Source organism: Sorex fumeus, unplaced genomic scaffold (genome assembly GCF_029834395.1).
Source record: "Sorex fumeus unplaced genomic scaffold, SorFum_2.1 ptg000265l, whole genome shotgun sequence".
Taxonomy (NCBI): Eukaryota; Metazoa; Chordata; class Mammalia; order Eulipotyphla; family Soricidae; genus Sorex; species Sorex fumeus.
Window position 1 is genome coordinate 5493232 of NW_026606322.1, and position 15537 is coordinate 5508768.

The 15537-nt window shown below is 36.6% G+C and overlaps 1 pseudogene; it reads left to right on the forward strand.

The window, feature by feature from the left end:
* LOC130018434 (40S ribosomal protein S2-like) overlaps positions 1-15537 on the forward strand; it is a 45436-nt pseudogene that overhangs the window by 2897 nt on the left and 27002 nt on the right.

The window sequence follows — 15537 nt, forward strand, 5'->3', positions numbered from 1 at the left end:
CATTTGTCATATTCATACACTGCCTTTTAAAAAACATCCTTGCTCAGGCTGGTGGGTTTAATGGCTCAGTGGAAATTGTCCTAATAACACAGAGAAAGAGAGACATAAAGACAACAGGGAAGGGATATAAGTGGCTCATGGGATGGAAAAAAAAACATGTCACTCAAGGGAATGAGGAAATTGCATTCTTACTGTTTGATTAATGAAGGCTAAGAGGCAGATTTGCCCGTTTCTTCCAACACACTCATCTGTTGACCTGTGCTTAATGGAAAAATCTGTGAAAGAGGAGAACCATATTGAGAGAACAGAACCTCATAACTTGCCAGGAGGAGAAGCTTCAGCATTTATATTTTGGGGATTCTCACTGGGAAAAGAAGAATGTGGTGAAGTGATTAGTGATGTGGAGTGAATTATATCACTGTTGACCGATGCTACAAACTTTAAAACTTGCTTGTATTTAAATTTTACTTAAAAATCAGTATTTGACCAATTTTTTATTCTGTCTTCCCAAGGAGTGACCCATTGTTTTTAACTTTCAGCATCCCTTACTGCAGAACCGAAAGAAGATTTTAACTGAATTTCTAGTTGCAGTTAAAATTGTTCATACCTTACCATTCTCAGCCTAAATGAACTGAGAAGCCATTCTTTCTTGTAGCAGATGGGTTACAGAGCTTCAATACACCACCAAATCGAAGCTATGATACATTTTTGTTTCTCTTGCCACTGCAATGACCAGTGGAGCTGTAATCCATTAATAGTTAATTTTATTATTTGGATAGTACTTTCTACATGGGCTGGAGGATAGCACAGGGGTAGGGCGTTTGACTTGCACGTGGCCAACCAGGTTTCGATTCCTCCGCCCCTCTCAGAGAGCCAAGCAAGCTACCTAGAATATCCTGCCCACATGGCTGAGCCTGGCAAGCTCCCCATGGTGTATTCAATATGCCAAAAACAGTAACAACAAGTCTCACAATGGAGTTACTGGTGCCCGCTCTAGCAAATCGATGAACAATGGTAGGACAGTCCTACAATGCTACAGTACTGCTTTCTACTTGAGACCTTGAAACCTAGTTTTCTTAATGCCTTCTATGTGTTTAATTCCAGCTTTAATATATGTGCATTTAATCACATATGGTGTTTTAAACTCTAATGACAATAGGAAGTTGTGATATGGATGAAACTAATCACAAGAGGAAATATTCTATTGTTGAGTTCCTTTGATCATGTGTATCTTGGATAAAATAGTTTAAAGCTATTCTATATAAGTCTCAATTATGATATTAAATATGAATTTACTGTCTATATCTAGAAGACAGGATTGATGAAGTTATTGGTAGTGATTTTTTAATCATTGGTCATTTCTTAATAATCAAGGTATTTGTACACCAGGAAAAATTTACACTCCAAAATTTATAGTCACCCAATGAGAAAAATATTTTAAATAATTACAACTAAACTTAAGAAAGGATGTTATAGCAGTACAATAATAGTTGAAAATTATCACTCTGGATAAGAACTCATTTTCAAAGGAGGCAAAGTGATCTGCATGATCACTTTTCAGTATCTGTATTGAAAACCATACTGGGAGGGGAGGAAAGAGAAAGAGGTAGACAGAGAGAGGAGAGAGAGAGAGAGAGAGAGAGAGAGAGAGAGAGAGAGAGAGAGAAGGAGGGAGAGAAAAGAGGAGGGATTGGGAGGGAAAGAGAAGACGTGGAAAGAAGGGAGAGGAAGAGAGAGAAGAGAGGAGGAGAGGAGAAAGAAGGAGGGAGAAAGAGTATAGAAAAGTGAGAAAAAGAGAGTAGAAGCAGGCTGGGTGGGGGTTGGTTGTGTCAGGAAGGAAACTGAGGATATTGGTGGTGGGAAATATACCTGGGTGTTGGATCTTGAATGACTGAAACCCAATCCTTAACAACTTTGCAATTGTGTATCTCATGGCAACTCGATTAAATAATAAAAATAAAACAAAATTTGGAATAAGCAAAAATTATCCTGGTGCACATATTTATAATTGTCCTAACATTATTTTGATAAATTCTCTGACTAATGCTACTTCTTTGAGGCTACATGATTTTGTTACTGCACCACTGCCAAAGTGTCCAAGAATGTTCACCAATGTTCTTATGTATATTCAGTTCACCTCTCAGTGAGAGTGTTTTAATTATTTATACCCAAAGAACCTCAATGTTTCTCGTTTGGAACTCTGCTTCCCCTGCATTTCTTTATTTCTAGTTTCAATTTTTTTCCATCTTTTTTTAATTCAAGTTTGTTTTAGGTTTTGAACAAGAGAATTGTACTTTCACTGGGAGAAACAAAAATATTTCAAAATATCAACCACATTTTGGGGCACAAAATTGTTGACTTCTCTGTAATTGTTTCCATTTATATTCATTAAAATAAGTTATCTTTTCCATTAGTTTAATGATTCATTTACTAATTCTCAACAATTCTTTGTTTAACTTATACTGAATATCAAATATTGAGTTAAGATGAAAAAGAGTAACCCTTAAGGCACTTAAAATAATTACAAAGCAATGTGAGGAGTTTTATGAAGATAATGTTTGCCAAGTTCTAAGAAAATTCAATCGATGGAGTTGCTAACAGGGGAAGTATAATATCAAAGAAATTTCAATAGAATAGTGATATATGACATAAAATGAGAGATTAGTAGGTGGTTAAAATTATTATAGTCAGAAGCAAGCTCATAGTAATAGTTGATACATGAGCCTGGCATTAGGTAATTAAGTAAAAAGTAATCTTATCTGATCTAATTGGAAAAGAATATCAGAATGTCATAAATAGAGTTGTGCTTTGGAGGCACATTTAGTCTGATCATCTCTGTTAGTTTTTCTTTTTTATTAGTTAATGTGTCTACAAATACATGTCCTGTATTTAAAGGAGGGAAAAATAAGCCAGGTTATATATGGGTGGACATTTGTGATAATCTAGTAGTCGAAATATATCAGTAGAAAATGTATGGTAGGTAAAGAGTATATATAGACATACTCAGAAGAAGAGAGAGGGAAGATTTAATATAAATACGCAGATGTTAGCCTTGTATTAGAAACTTAAAGTATTTGCTGTTTTATTTTGGTTGGGGAGGACTCACCTGATAGGCTTTAAGTTCACCCTTGGCTCTTTGCTCAGACATAACTCCTGGTTGTGCTCAGAGGACCATATTCAGTGCCAGGGAATGAACTGAGTTTAGCCATCTGCAGAGCAAATGACGTAGACCCTGTATTATCTCTTCAACCTAGAACAGAATTTTATAGATAAGAGAATGTTGGACTGGAATGTTAATGTTGGTAGGCTGAAACTAAAGGCAGATAAGGGATGTTCTTAGGTGATATAGGACAGAGGTGATATCTACCAATCTAGCTAGATAAGTTTGTAGAGGGACTGAAGAAGTAAGGGTGAAATTAAATTGAAGTTCCTGGAATATCAGGTAGGAGAAAAGAGAGGCAGGAGAAATTGGGCCAAATTATGGTTAGGATGAGATAAAAAATAAATTTTTGTATTCCATGTCCAAAAGCTAGAGGTGACGGGTCATTACAAGTTTCAATATAGGAAATTACATCCACGTCTTTAAATTCTTTAGTCATTTATTAGTGTAAAGATGAGTTTGATGTAGGCAATATTAGAAGCAGAGGCAGATATATAAAACTATTGGGGCAACCCAGGCAGTAGAATGAAAACATACATTAAAGTAGATATAATGTGGACAGAGAGTATTGACATAATTGCCATATCAAATTTTCAGTGTTTGACTGTCTGGCCATAGGAGCTGGTGTCTTGATTTGGTATTTATTAGTTCTCAAAACAGACCTTTAGCTCAGAATGGAAGTAGAAGTAGTTTGGTTTGATAGTAGAAAGGAGAGTAGAATAATCAGAAAGTGAAGAAGTAAAATAGTGAAGAAATGAAATTGTGACAATAAAAAGCACACGTTCAGAAGATTTCTGTGGGAAATTGGCACTTGATATACTTAAGGAACTTTGGAAAGCTGTATAGAGTAGTGCCTTAAATCTGTTCTTCTCAAGGGAGACTTGAAACCAAGATGGAAGTGTGTAGGCATACATAAATTTCTTTCTCCTTTAGACATGCTAAATGCACAGCTATGCATAATGACAATGTCCTTTGAGAGAAACACAAATTTATTGATTTCTACACATAGGCTACTGGGGCAAAATTCCCACACTAAACTGGAAAGGTTAAGACACAAACTCTCAATAAATCTACCACAATAGAGCATCAAGTAACTGAGAAGAAACCTCAAATACTGAGATTTTCTGTGAGGAGTGAAGGTCTTTTGATCTATGTTCTCGCATCCCAAATTTTAAAGCCGCTGTCTACCGAATTATTTAACTCTGAAAAATCAAAGGTGCTTGCATGGAAGAGCCCTAGAGGATATGATAAGAAAATTTTAAATTGGTTCAGAAGCATTGCCTGCAGCTACTCACCTGGGTTTGGGTCTGAATTATTGATGAAGTATCTTCATATTGATGAAGTATTTCATGGAAGGGAGTTGACCAAAGACATTGCCAGTTACTTCCTGAGAGTCAAGTACTAACAAACCTAACTCTCTGTGGGGTTGGAGCAATAGCATAGCAGGTAGGGTATTTGCCTTGTATGTGGCCCACCTGGGTTCGATTCCTCCATCCGTCTCAGAGAGCCTGACAAGCTACCGAGAGTATCCCACCCGCACAGCAGTGCCTGACAAACTCCCCCTGGTGTATTCACTATGCCAAAAACAGTAACAAGTCTCACAATGGAGACAATACTGGTACCCTTTGAGCAAATTGATGAACAACAGGAGGACAGTGCTACAGTGCTACCTCTCTGTGATGACCTTGCTCTTTTCAGAATCCTGTAAGAGTAAGTGGGACTTTTCCTCATATAAAGTTTCTATCTCCTTAATGGAAAAGCTAGTGCTTCAGCTTTGGTAAATCCCTAATGGTATTTATTCACTCAAGAGAAGGGTCTTTAGGGGCTAGAGTGATAGCAAAGTGGGTAGGGCATTTGCCTTGCTTGTGGCTGACCCGGGTTCAATTCCCAGCATCCCATTTGGTCCCCTGAGCACCGACAGGAGTGATTCCTGAGTGCAGAGTCAGGAGTGACCTCTGTGCATCACAGGTGTGACCCAAAAAGTTAAGAGAGAGAGAGAGAGAGATCTTCAAACCACTAAGATCACCAAGTGTGACCCAAAAAGTAAAAAAGAGAGAGAGAGATGGATCTTCAAACCACTAAGATCTAACAAAAAGAGAGTTTTATATCCAGATACTCCAATAAACAAAAGTAGCAAAAACAACATATAAAATGTGAAATTGGAGGTACAAGCAAATATTTCATGTGTAAATTTCTTCCTGAAAGGAATTTCATGCATGGGTTTCCAATCAACATTCCTGTGTAGTTTATTGGGATCCTCCCAAGAGTTTAGTAGGACTTGCTAGCATGTACCCTGCTCATTCCTCTATCTTCATCTTAACAGTAAAACTGTTATTCAGCATGTCACTGGAAGGAGGATGTCATCGAAAAGACAATTGCAACTCTTTCACCTAACACCCAGTTAACTGGCGTCCGAATCACATAACTCTGGGAGCTAATAGGATTTGACACGTAATTTTCAGATCCACACAAAACATGGGGATTTTATCTGTGCATATACAAACTAATTCAGCTACTTTTATCTTTGGTTAGCAAAGAATAAATGAAACAAACTAGCTTTCTAATTTCTCTGTCTGATATGTGGGAGACTGCATATCTAAAATTGTGATTTTCCTGACATCTGCTTGAAAATAAGGCTTTCTTTTATACTGAGTAGAGAAACTTGAAAGATAAGCAATTAATAGTCTTCTTGGAGACTGAAAAAGTGCATGGGTATTTTCCATACATTTTGAAAACTGATAGGTCTTATTGCATCCTAGTTCCTGGCCTTTCTGTAACAGTTTAGAAGATCAAAAGGCTATTTTTTTTTGGATGTGTGATGTTGGTGGATGATAGCAAACCCTTCAGTTCTCAGTGCTTACTCCTTGCTCTGTGCTCAGAAATCACTCCTTTCATAGCTCAGTGGAAAGTAAGAGGAGCTGGCAATCTATTTTCTTGCCTTACCTGTGTAAGGCAAGCCCATGTCTGTTCTACTTTCGCTCTATCCCTGACAATCAGAAAGATTTGATCATCAAACAGGAACTTGCTTTGAACTGATTGAACTTTGTTGAGACTAAAGGGAGGTGACTAGCACAGGGAATCAAAAAAAAGGCAGATATGGAAATATTTTCTCAAAAAAAATAAACAGAGGTCCAGAAACCTATATTAAAGAAATAAAAATAAGTAATATTTTTTCCAATCAGAAATTCAAAATATGCTCAAGATAATGCTTCCTGAGGTCAGAAGAGCAAATACATAAACACTGTGAGAAAAATAAACAATGATAGAAAATATAATTTTAAACTGTTATACATTTTAAAACCACTTAATAGTAAAATAGTAGGACTAAAATTGAATAGAAAAGCTCCAAAACATGTTAATTAAAATACTAAAAAGTAATATCAGTTTGAAGATAGAGCAACCAAGTTTAATCAGAAGATGGGGGAAAAAGAATGAAAAGTAAAGTATCATAAGATGAAACAATATTTGAAGCATATGTGCCTTTGAAAAATACTAAAGAATAGTCAGAAAACTTATTCAAAGTATATTAAACAATGAAAAAGCTTATTTAAAGCAACAAACCGTACAGAGCTATGATACGATCAACCATGCAGTCAACCTAGAATTAAATCTATGTACAGTACCTCAATTCTATCAGAAGTCATCCCTGAGCACAGAACCAAGAGTAAGCCTTGAGCACTGTTGAGTGTAGCCCCAAATAAAAAAAAGCAGTAATAACTGAAAATATCCCTAATCTGACTTCCAGAATCAAAACTCTGAATTTTATTAAATTAAATGAATTTGAAGATGTTATTGAATATTCAAAAGTTAACGATAATGAAGAATTAAAAAGCAACTAGAAAGCAAATTGTTAAGGGAACTACTATAATACAAAAGCAAATTTTTCAGAAGAACTACTGGAGACCAGGAGGAATGAGATGATCTTAAAATATTGAAAGAAAGAAAAAACAAGTAAGGGTATTTAAACAGGCACAGAATTGAAGTAGATATTTTCAAAAGAATATAAAACCAACATTCAGTACTGAAATGACATAAAACCCATAAGTGGAATAAACTCAGGGCACTGAATAGTCTGCCACCTCTGATAATAAAATAAACAGATAACTTTCAGAATTTGTGTTTGATAAGTCACTACAAGTAATTTCTTTAACTTGAAAATAGACGAAAATTAATGCATATTCAAAAAATAAAGTCAGTTTTTGTAATTTTGCAATGCATCTTTTAAATTTGTGACTACAGCTGGAGCAAGAGATTTGAGTTACAGTTACTAGCACTGAGGAATTTTTGAAATTCTTTGGATGTAGGACATCACTGCAGGAGATGACGTGAAAATTAGATTTCAAATATGTTCGAAAGGAGAGGACATAGAGTCATAAACAACAAGATATAAGACTTTCAAATAGGCAGAATTCAATAGTTTTTTTTTTCTTTTTGGGTTACACCCCGTGATGCTCAGGGGTTATTCCTGACTTTGCTCTCAGGAATTACTCCTGGTGGTGCTCAGGGGATCATATGGGACGTCGGGGACCAAACCCAGGTCGTCTGTGTGGAAGGCAAACGCCCTACCTGCTCCAGCCCCTCAACAGTTTTTTTTAAGGGAGACTTTTAATAATGTGCATCTAATTGTAAGTTATTTGGTCTTTTATGTTATTAGTCTAGTTGCCTGTAGCAAAATGATAGATGTGACATGTTTTATGAGTAAGCCTATTATTTGAATGAGATGGAATATGTATAACAAAGAGGGAATTTATTTTCAGTCCAGTATTTACACTATAAATGAATGAATTTAAAACCATAGAGTAGCACTGTAGCACTATCTTTCTGTTGTTCATTGATTTGCTCAAGTGGGCACCAGTAATGTCTCCATTGTGAGACTTGTTACTGTTTTTGGCATATCGAATGAGTCATGGGTACCTTGCCAGGCTTTGCCGTGTGGGCGAGGTACTCTCAGTAGTTTTCTGGGCTCTCCTTGAGGGGCAGGTGGGCCACATGCAAGGCAAACGTCCTACCCGCTATTCTATCGCTCTGGCCCAACTATAAATTCACTGTCAATGTCACTGTCCTCCCGTTGTTCATCGATTTGCTCAAGCAGGCCCAGTAACATCTCCATTATGAGACTTCTTGTTATGTGTTTGGCATATCAAATACGTCACGGGGAGCTTGCCAGGCTTTGCCGTGTGGGAAAAATACTCTCGGTGCATCATACAGACTGAGTGCTCTTGATGAAACAAGAGACCGGAAGCTCTCCTTGGAAATGAATAATATTTATGGTTGATTAGATCACATTAGTTATCACTTTAATTCATTTTTAGTTAACAAAACTCACTTATAGAGCAAGTTAGGTCAGAAATATTTATTAGAAAATATTTATTTCATTATAACACCTTGTCACCATACAACTTCTACTCAGCTTTCAACATCACAGTGGGTACAGTTTTATGAACTGCAAACCTCCTTTGACAAATGATTATAACCCGCAAATCATGATCTAGAGTTGAGCTTTTCTGTAATAATTTACATTCCGAGTTTGAACAAAATATAATGACATGTATAAGCCATAACCCTAAAAGTTCACTCTACTTGGGGCCTTAAAGATAGTAAAATGTGTAAGGTACTTTCCTTGCACACAGTCAACCAAGATTAAGTCCCTAACCACAACATTTGCTCCTTCAATTCCCCTCCAAGAGCGCAGAGCCAGATGTAATCTGTGACCACCACTGAGTGTGGCCCCGAAACAAACAAAAAGTCACTATGCTTTTGCCTATTTATCACTTCTTTCACCTTAAGTCCTGGAAATCACTAACATTTTAACTTAATTTATTTTTACATTTTTTTTCTATTTTTTAATTGTCCCATGTCTGGTGGAACAACTCCTATCAGTGCATTGGAGCTATCAATTATCCGAGATTGAACTCAGGGCCTTTCACATACAAGGCTGGTGATCTTACATTTTCATTTACATTCACTTTCATTTTCTTCCTGGCCCTCACATATACTTTTCATTCATTCATTTTTTCATTTCATTTTATCATCCTGTTATTCGTCGATTGCCTCGAGCAGGCCCCAGTAATGTCTCTTTCATCCTAGCCCTGAGATTATATTCAAGGCTCTTTAGGAGAATGAGACCCATCATTTGCACATATACTTTAATTTTCCATATAGTTTGTTGTATTTGAGAATATCATATAGGTAGAACTATGTAGCATGCAACCTTTTCAAATGGTTTTATGTATAGGATCATTAGAAAATGTATCAACTCTTTTATATTTGTGAACATTTGAAATTTATCAAATATATTTTATCCATTTTAGTGGATGTTTTTAGTGGATGTCACATTGTGATTGCAATTTCTAGTAGCAATGTGTTGATAAACAGAGAACTTGAGAACATTTTAATGTGTTATCAATATTTGATTTCATTTTAATTTTTATTGAGATTGCAAGTTACAAAATTATTCATAATTTAGTTTCAGGTGTGCAGGTTCCAACATCAGTCCCTTCACCATTACCTAATTTCCTCTACCAGTTTCCCTCCCACTTCTCAGTCTACCTATATGACAGGAACCTTGGCAAGCAACTTTGTTTCTTTTTTCTACTTGCTTTCCAAATGGTGCTAAATCCTTACAGATGTCTCTAGCTTCAATCTTCATGAAGAGTTATCCCTATGTTTTCTCAATGTAAGTTATGGATTCAGGTCTCATATCAAGGTCTTAAATCCATCTTTATTTTTTAATTGAAATAAAAATCATAAAATTAAAAATTTATGAATTTAGGAGACTTTGAGGGTTTTTTTTTTGCATTTGGGAAGTTTAACCAGTTGTGTTAACAATATTTGCAAATATCTTCTTTGTAATATTAGGGTCTCATGCTTGTATTGCTTTGTATTACCTGTCACTTTCTTAATAAATTTAAGTAATCATTCATATGATCTGTATATAACTTTTTTGTTGTAAAATATATCTACATTAGTTGTAAACATAAATTGTACAGGTAATGTATATATGAAGAAGCTAAAACAATGTAATATGTTTTTATAAAGAGCCATTGAATAAGATAGAAGTATTAATCATAACAGAAATATTTGAAATCAATCATTTAAAAAGTACTGAGTTGAGTCCCCAACAAAACAATAAATTAACAAATGATTGAACTACGTTAAATGGAAAATATTACAAATTTATTTTTAATTTGTAAATTTAATATGTATATCTCTCATTTTAGAACTCTTCTTATATCCACAGAGAAATTCTTCACTGTTATTCAGAAAATTTAAAAATAGCAAATTTAAATTTTCATTTTTAGTGTTTTTTAGGTTCATTACTGTAAATTTTCCAATTCTAAGAAAATTAGTTGGTGTCTTAAAAAAATCAGCAGTAAGAACTTAATAAACTTGTCACTAAACCATGTTCTCATTATACAATAGAACAGTAACAATGTAATGATTACATGTACTTCAAAATATTCAGTAAAATTTTATAGACCCTAGAAGACATAAGTATCCTATTTTACATTGTTCTTGGGCATGGATAGATTAATAGAATATAGTCACATTTGAAAAATTCTTTATCAGATTTATTAGTATAATAAAGCCCCCACCCTTGCCCTTATCCAACAAATTTTCTAAATATGATGTAATTTAATTAATATGTTTTTTTCAGAGACCTTTCAAGAAACATTAAGGAGAAATGTGATGGGAGCGGGGAAGGGGGAGGCAAGCAGCAACTCTCTGGTCTCTGGACTGACAGTTCAATGTCAGGTTCTGAGGTTATCATACGGCCTTGGAGGACCAATTTTGCTGGGGGCCTCCAGAGTCACACTAGGTGTTTCTCTGAGGCCTCCAGAGTGCTTACCTAATAATCCCAGAGAAATCACGTGGAGCTAATAGTTCAGCCTGGGGTCAGGTGCACTTCTAGAATGTTCTACTTACTATATTATTTCTCATTCCTATTTGATTATTTATGAAGCAGCTAAGGGCTGGTGTGAAGATTAGATCTGTTTAACCAGTTCAGACAGTATATTTTCAAAATGATATTTAGGTTCATTACTGTAAAGTTTCCAATCCTAAAAAATTAGTTGGTGGGATATAAATGGGATATAAACCATCTGAAATAAATTTCAAGAGCATGTTTATTGAAGTTTTAGCTATAACACTAAAAGTTTGGTTACCACTCCAGTCTGGCTCAGGAGATCATCTGAGGAACTGAACACTGGTTGGCTATGTGCAAGGTGATTACCTAACACGTTCTATAGCTCCAGCTTTTGAAAGGCATTGAAAACAAGTTGTATTCATAAAGTAAAAAAATAGGTTATTAATACCCAAGAATGGCCGAGATTAGTACCCGGAATTTTACTCCATGGCTTGGAGGCCAGCCACACATGCTAGGGGAAAAGGGAGCTCAGATAGAGAAGGGAGCACCAAATAAAGGGTATTGGGAGGATCCTCCCAGGATGGGAGAAGCATGCTGAAAGTATACTATAGACCAAACATGATAGTCACCCGTTGCCTCTTTTGAAAACCACAACACCCAATAAGAGAGAGAGAACAAAAGGGAATGCCCTGCCACAGAGGCAGGGTGGGATGGGGGGACGGGGGGAGGGGGGGCGGTGGGAGGGATACTGGGATCCCTGGTGGTGGGAAATGGGCAATGGTGGAGGGATGGGTATTTGATCATTGTATAATTGAAACCCAAGCACAAAAGTTTGTAAGTCTACAACTGTACCTCATGATGTCTCACTAATAAAAATTTAAAAAATAAACAAGTTGTATTGAGAATGTCATATACATTTTGTTATGTTACTGTTTTTGGCGTCTGTCCTTATCGCAAAACTAAACATTTTGGCGGAAGAGAAGAAACAGGAAAGAATGACCAGTAGAAAGTGTCTTTTGCTTAAGCCTAGAGGTGCTCTGGGGCTTGCAACCTGGCCTCTTCTCTGGTGCCATCTGTTCTTTCATCCCTTACATTAGACAGAGTTTACTTTTTCCTCAAGCATTTCAGTGTTTCTCTCCAGTAGAAGTCAGCATGAGTGGGTGACGTGGTTTTCAAGATGCATCATTTTGCCTGTATTTGGAAAGTGAGAGTCCTGAAATCTTTCCAGAGATAATCACTGCTTGTAGTCATTTGCCTGCTACTCTGAATTAAACAGGGCAAGCTTTTATTTCAGAAAAATAGAATAAGACATGATAATACTTTTGTTTTTCAGGGTATCCAAGCCAGAGGGTTTTTTCTTTTAGTTGTCAAAGGTTTTTTCCTTTGTTTTATTTTCCCAGAAGATATTTATATGGAGCAGTTTAGGGGTCTGTGGGTTTTTATCAATGGAATAGCAATAACATTTACAGAACAAATATAGAAAATATGTATGCAGATTCAGGTTAGTCTACAAGCAAATTTCTTTTCTGTCTCTAGAGAAAAAAAACAGGTCTCAAAGCAGAGACCAAGTGTACATGAATATGCAGATTGAAAAGCCCCACAAAGCCTGAGACACAGCCTGGAGTCAGCAGAGCACACTGAGAATGCCTCAGTATTTGAAGAGTAGCTACTGCCTTCGTGGAGTATGGAGTGCAGATAATGTAATAGCTTGAAGAATACTATGTGATTTGGAACTGTTTTATAGAAAGTACAGCCGCTTGGGCTGCTGCCAAGCTTTATAATAATCATGTTTCTACTCAGTTACTTTTGTTTTATTTCTCTTTTTGTTAAAGAAATTGGAAACCAGTCCAAATTGGAGGGGTGGAGGAATGACCTAAATGCTCATTAGAACACAAGCATTTTTAGTCTCTTTTAAGATTCATTTTATTTATTCAAGGACCAATAATTAAAGCTTTCTTACACAATGGCCCCAGGTCTTGGCTAAATTTGAGGACTCTAGGGAGTACAAGGCAAATGGATAGAGAATCTTTGATAGATCATAGGAAATGTGTTTCTCTATAGTTTAAGGGTCTTTTTAAAAAAATTATTTATTTACTTATTTTTTAATTTTATTGAATTAAAAAAATTCCGTGAGATAGTTACAAGATTTCATGTTTGGGTTACAATCACACAATGATCAAACACTCATCCGTCCACCAGTGCACATTCCCCACCACCAATATCCCCGGTGTACCTCCCATTTCCCACCATCCCCCTGCCTTCATGGCAGACAATATTCCCCATAATCTCTCTCTATTTTTAGGCATTATGGTTTGCAATACAGACCCTGAGAAGCTATCATGTTTGGTTCTTTATCTACTTTCTGCATACATCCCCCATCCTGACCGATTCCTCCAGTCATCTTTTTCTTAGTGATCCCTTCTCTATTCCATCTGCCTTCTCCCCTTTGCTCATAAGGCAAGCTTTTAGCTATGGAGTAATCTACCTGTCCCACGTATCTACAATCCTTAATGTGTCAGCATCATGTTATGCTGTTTTATACTTCACAAATGAGTGCAGTCCTTCTCTTTCTGACTCATTACACTTAGCATGATACTCTCCATGTCTATGCATTTATAAGCAAAGTTCATGACTTATCTCTCCTGACAGCGGCATAGTATTCCATTGTGTAGATGTACTAAAGTTTCTTTAACCAGTCATCTGTTCTAGGGCATTTGGGTTGTTTCAAATTTTGGCTATTGTGAACAGTGCTGCAATGAACATATAGGTAGAGATGTCATTTCTACTGTGCTTTTTTGCATCCTCAGAATATATTCCCAGACATGGTATTGTGGGGTCATATGTAAGCTCGATTTCTAGTTTTTGAAGGACCGTCCATATTTTTTTCCAGAAAGGCTGGACTAGTCGGCATTCCCACCAACAGTGAAAGAGTGTCCCTTTTTCCCCACATCCACGCCGGTTGCTTTTGTTCTTTTGAATGTGTGACAGTCTATGTGATGTGAGAGAGATATCTCATTGTTATTTTGATTTGCATCTCCCTGATGGTTAGAGTTGTGGAGCATTTTTTCATGTGCCTTTTGGCCATTTGTATTTCTTTTTTGAGGAAACTTCTATTCAGTCCCCATTTTTTGATGAGGTTGGAGTTTTTTTTCTTAAAATTCTACTAGTGTCTTGTATATCCTGGACATTAACCCCTTATCAGATGGGTATTGGGTAAATATTCTTTCCCATTCTGTGGGCTCTTTCTGTATTTTGATCACTGTTTCTTTTGAAGTGCAGAAGCTTCTTAGTTTGATGTAGTTCCATTTGTTTATTTTTTCTTCCACTTGCATGGTCAGTGCTGTTTCATCCTTAATGATATTTTTAGCTTCACTGTCATGAAGAGTTCTGCCTTCATTTTTCTCTATGTACCTTATAGATTCATGTCTGATACTGAGGTCTTTAATACACTTTGATATGACTTTTGTGCCTGGCATTAGACAGAGGACACCAATCACTTTTTTGCAGGTAGCTATCCATTTTTTCCAGCACCACTTCTTGAAGAGGCTTTCATTGTTCCACTTCACATTTCTTGCTCCTTTTTCAAAGATTAAGCAGTCATATATTTGGGGGTTTGTGACAGAATAGTCACTCTGTTCCATTGTCTGCAGGTCTCTTTCTAGCCCAGTACCATGCTGTCTTATTTACTACTTCTTTGTAGTACAGTTTGAAGTTTGGGAAGGTGATGCCACCCATCTTCTTTTCCCCAAGGATTGTTTTAGCTATTCATGGGGGTTTATTGTTCCATATGAATTTCAGGAGTGTTTTGTCTATTTCTTTGAAAAATGTCATGAGTATCTTGATAGGGACTGTGTTGAATTTGTATAGTGCTTTGGGCAGTATTGCAATTCTGATAATGTTAAATTCTCCCTATCCATGAGCAGGGTGTGTCTCCATTTTCTTGTGTCCTCTTTTATTTCTTGAAGTAGTGTTTTGTAAATCAATGAAAGTTAGACAGAGCAGCATCTTGAATTCCCGAGAAACCTCAATGAGCTTGGTTATCGTGTGGATATGGTCAATCGTGCTGAATCCTTTTCGAAAACCAGCTTGTTTGCATGGTTGTCCTTCATCTAGTGTTCTGCCAATACTATTCAGGATGACTCCAGTGAATAGCTTGTAGATGACAGACAATAGGCAGATGGGGCAATAGTTGCCAATGTCGTGGATGTCTCCCTTCTTGTACAGTACAGTTTTGTAGAGGAATCGAAAGAGCTATGCTTGGAGTATCATGTTTCACTCAAATGAGAGAAGGAATCCAGAGTTACAACATCCGTCTATGGTCAAGAATCACAGATGCTGTCTCATTTGCCATACTTCGAAAATCAGATGGGCTGGACACGTGATGAGATTTGAAGTTGACCATTGGACTAGAGCCGTTACTGACTGGATTCCACAGGACGTCAAAAGACCTTGTGGCCTTCCACCTACCAGATGGTCAGGCTTCTTTGTCAAGACCCTGAACGATCAGTTT